Source organism: Gavialis gangeticus, unplaced genomic scaffold (genome assembly GCF_001723915.1).
Source record: "Gavialis gangeticus isolate Ggan-Ray unplaced genomic scaffold, GavGan_comp1, whole genome shotgun sequence".
In the NCBI taxonomy this organism is placed as follows: Eukaryota; Metazoa; Chordata; order Crocodylia; family Gavialidae; genus Gavialis; species Gavialis gangeticus.
In genome coordinates this window covers 150753336-150758359 of record NW_017728992.1, presented here as the reverse complement: position 1 = coordinate 150758359, position 5024 = coordinate 150753336, and positions in this window count along the sequence as shown.

The window sequence follows — 5024 nt, the reverse complement described above, 5'->3', positions numbered from 1 at the left end:
TGTCCTATGGGATTGATGAAAGACCACTGCAAAGTACCCATTTAGTAGGGTGGCTTTTTCCTGGGTGTTGGTTGTCAGTTGTCCCTCCTGGTTTAGCAGGGGTCCAATGTTGCCCTTGCTTTTCCTCTGGCTCCCCACATATCTAAAAAAGGACTTTTTATTATCCTTGATACTTATTGGAGTTGAGTCGCAGCCTTGGCTTTCCTTGTTCACTCCCTGCAGGTCCAGACCATTGCAGAATATTTCTCCTTGGAGGTGGATCCTGTCCTCCATCCTTTGTAGGTCTTTCTTTTTAGCTGCAGGAGGTCTGCTAGTTCCCTGGAGATCCAAGGGGGCTGCTGTGCCATTTTGCTGCCTTTCCTCTGAGACAGAATAGCATTAGCTTATGCATCAAGGATCGCTCCCTTGAGGAGCAACCACTCTTCCTGAACTCCCCTCCCCTTTGAGTCATGGTCCCTTAGGGCCTCACCGACAAGTCTCCTGAGCTTGTCAAAGTCAGCTTTCCTCAAGTCAAGGACTTCTGTGTTGCTGACTGTCTTGCCAGCTTTATGGCAGATGGTGAAGGTGATCAGCTCATGGTCACTGTCACCCAGCTTCCCATCGATTGTTAGGTCACCAATTAGGTTGTCCTCAGTTGCCAATACCAGGTCAAGCAGTGCTTTACCTCTCGTTGGCCCATAGACTTCTTGTGTCAGGTAGAGGTCATCCACGCACAAGAGGAAGATTTGTGACCACTTGGATTTAGCCAAGCGCTGTTCCCATGAGATGTCTGGGTAGTTGAAGTCTCCCATTACAACCATGGGCTGGGAGCATGTGGCCTCAGCCAATTCCATGGTGAACTCCTGGTCAAGCTCCTGACTTTTTGTGGGACGTCTGTAATAGATTCCCACCAGTGTGTCCCCTGTGCCGTGTTCCCCATGGATTTTAACCCAGAGGGCCTCCAGTAACCCACCCTGGTCACCCATATTGGCTTGCAGGGATGCATAGCTCTCCCTGACATAGAGAGATACACCCCCACCCCTTTTGTCTACTCGATCTCTCCTGTACAGGGTATAGCTGTTTATACTCATGGTCCAGTCATAGGTGGAGTCTCACCAGGTCTCCATTATCCCTGTGACATCATATTTATTTGTGTGAAGCAGGAGGACAAGTTCCTCCTGTTTATTCCCCAAGCTCCTGGCATTCATGTATAGGCAGGCAAGTGTCCCCTTGGGGGCCTGAGCCTTGCCTACAGATTGTTCCAGGGCTGGGGCAGAGGTGGGCTCCCTTAAGTGCCTTGACCTGCTGGCTTTGCAAGGGTTGCTCAGTGGGCCAGCAGTGGCGGTAGTCCCCCCATCCCTCAGCGGGCTTAGTTTAAAGCCCGGTGGAGCAGGTCAGCCAGTCTGGCTGAGAAGAGCTTCCTCCCTAGCAAAGAGAGGTGGAGGCCATCCCTTGCCAGCAGCTCACTGCCTCTCTCACCAAAGGGCGGACTGTGGTCATGGAAGCCAAAGCCTTCCCAATGACACCAGTGCTGCAGTCTTTGGTTTACTACCTTGATCCTCCTCTCCCTCCTCAGCCCATAGCCCGAGACTGGGAGGATTGAAGAAAACACCACCTGCACCCCCAGATCCTTTAGCCCCGCTCTCAAATCCCTGAAGCAATTCATGACCCAGCTGGGAGCACTCCAACCCATGTCATTGGTGCCCACATGGATAAGGAGCATAGGGTAGTGGTCAGTGGGCTGGAGGAGTTTAGGGATCTTCTCCAGCAGTGCCCCCTTTTCCCATCTCCCTTTCCTTATTCTTTGTATTTAAAGTATTTTATAGGAATAAAAATAAATAAATACATAAATAAAATGTTTATTACCCCTGCTCTTCATTAAGTCCATTCGGACAAAGTACACAATTTCCTATGAAAGTTTGATACATTTCTGAATGAGTCTTTAAGGTGCTACCCTGCCATGGCTTCTGCCTGAGTTAAGACTAGCTAACTACCTCACACTACTAGTGTTGTGAATTTTATTCATTTCACTCTCAACACAGCTTTATCAGTTACCTATCAAATTTTCCATAGCTGAACCCTTTGGACAGAGAATGCCTTATTCTGTTCTAAAACCATTTGCTCATTATTGCTGGCATCATACTCTAAACCAACTGAAATGTCTCATAAGAGCCATAACATAAAGGATACTGAAGTAAGATAGCAGGGTACTAGGCAAACTTCTAAATTCGCCATGCACATGAAACTTCTGTTATCTTAAAAAGCAGCAACAGTCAGTGTCCCCGACAAAAGGACATGACAAATTTTTCAGAGTATATCTACTCATAGTTGCTTTGTTTTTCTAAAAAAAAGTCTGGTAGCACAGACAACTGAATAAATATTTACTTAACACCTATCCACTTGTCTGTACTTGGGGCATATTTCTGTTTGGTGGTATGCAATTTAGTTCCCAATTTTCCTAATCAGTTGGGTGCATGAAGTACCTTTCAGCAGCAGACTTTAAATTCTGCTGCTCATAAAGCAAAGCAAAAAAAAAAAAAGAAAGAAAAAAAAGACCACACCCCGGGAGACTAAAAAAAAAAAAATAAAGAATTGGCCACTGTGTTATTCTAAAAATGAATCCCTACCACCGCAGATGAGATGTTTTCCAACAACAATCAATGCTTTTATTTATTACCATCAACAGTGGAGATGAACAGAACAAGTGCTGTCTGTACTCATACTCCTTTTAATTTGCAAGCAATTTGATCCTTTTAAAATTGCTAATTAGCTGTTGCTGTGATTAATATGACTCAAATAACTAAACGATCTCATAGTCTCATGATCTTGACTGAACATGATCTCAGAATGCCTTATTCTGTTCTAAAACTATTTGCTCATTATTGTTGGCATCATACTCTAAACCAACTGAAATGTCTCATAAGAGCCATAACATAAAGGATACTGAAGTATACAAGATAGCAGGGTACTAGGCAAACTTCTAAATTCGCCAGACTTCTAAATTCAGTCAGCTGAACAGTCGGCTGTTCAGCTGACTGACCCACAATTCAAGCAGTTACTCAGCTAGTAAGTAAAAGGGTTTTGGGCATCATGAGGTAGAAAATTAGAAGGATCCAGTGTTGTTCAAACTAATGGTAGGAGGAGCAAATTTATTCTTGGCATGTTGCTTGAAAATGTTCCATGGTTGCTGAGATGACTTTTTCAGTGACCTTTTAGAAAAAATATCTTCACCGCAGTGTGACAAAAAATACTTTAAAGCGACAAAAATGCTTCAGTATTACTGACCAATTCAGTATATAAGCAGGTCTGTTATCTGAGAAGAGCAAGAGTAGATTTTGTTATGGAACACATATATTGTTCTACACATTGCCTGTGTTTCATTTAATAATGTAAGAGTGATGTTGTAGCTGTAATAGTCTAGAAATTATGCAAGAGGCAAGGATTTCTCATGGTGATATTTTTAATTGGACCAACTATGTACTTGAAATAAAGTTATACAAGCTTTTCAATATAAGACATATTTCCTTGTGTCTCTTGATTGTGGGAAGCCACGCACAGCAAATGAAGCAAAGCATAGGAGAGGGGCTGAAATAAATGGTCAGGGGTAGCAGACAAACAATTAGCAGAAGAAAAGCAGCTGATTACTGGGAGATCAAGGCCTATCAAAAGGGGAGAATGGGAGTTAATCTCATCTTCCTTGCCTGGAAAGAATGCAGGGGTTGGATAAATTATAATGACATGTAAATGCAATATCAACGTCTAGTCCTTGGTTCTTTGTGTCCAGTAGGCTTATGAATTTTTGTTCCCAAATTCATCTTTTGAATGTGTTAGGTAGATTTCCCTTGAGCACAAGGATAGTGAGGTAAGGGACAGGGTAGCTGTTCTGTGATAAAAATGTCCTGCTAATGGTGAATATATGTCTCAGTCCTTTATACTTTTTTCTCTGTGAGTTCATTCTTTAGCATAGTTTCTGTTTAGTTTCACCCAAATAGTTGCCATAAGGGAATTTAGTGCATTGGACAATATATATCACGTTTTGGAGAGGCATGTGTAAGGGCCTTAGATTCTGATGGTTTCTTTATGGGGGAGGGGGGAAGGTATTGATAGTAGTGGCAGTGGACATGTGCTGATAGGTTAAGTATTTCTTGCAAGGCAAGGCTGTGTTCCACTTCGACACCTGTACATGTGACGCCATTACCATGTACATGTGATGAAAATGTCAGTGTGTGGCTTAATGGCATCATGCTGTACACATGCAGGAGTTTGGGGTTTTTTTAATGAGTTTGCATTATTGCAAACTAAACCAGATCCTGGTGTAGTTTAGTCTGCAACAATGTGTTGCAGCTATTAGTCAGTTCACACCCCCCCTCACTACCCCCTCGGCCATAGGAGAAGCCGGCAGGCTCCACAAGAAAAAAAAGATTGGTCCCTTTTCCACTTCTACCTTCAGCAGGCCTGGGCAGCCCTGGGGGGTACTGCCATGGAGGAAGGACTGGGGCCCACTGCAGCTCAGGGGCTGCTTGGCCTCCTGGCAGCTTGCCCCTGAGCCACAGGCAGGCTTTGCCAAAAAACCCCCAAACAGATTGGGCCCCTGTAGCAGAGCACTCAGGTGCCCTGTGCCTGAAAGCAAAAGAACAGCTTGGGAGAGACCCCTAATGGTAAGAAGGGGGAGGCTCAGCTGCCAGTCACCAGGGCAGCCAGAGTCACAGGTGCAGGTTGCTAGGGCAACCGGTGGGGCCAGCTGACAGGAGGGGGCAGGGCCTGTCCCATATAAGCCCTGGGAGGAGGCCAGGTAGGCAGTTCCTCTCTGGCAGCTGAGGGAGGAGGAGCTTGGCTAGTACAGGTGGAGGGGAGAACCCTGACTGTGTGAGCGTCCCTTGGTCGCTGCTGGGGTTGGAGTGTTTTCCTGGTAGGGATTGAATGTTGTTTGGCCAGACGGTCTAGCTTTTTATGTTATAGTCCAGGGGCTTTGTGTTTTTGTGTTTACTGTTTTAACACTGGAGGACCATGTGAGGCTATTAGGAGTTGGAGGAGGCCTCATAGGG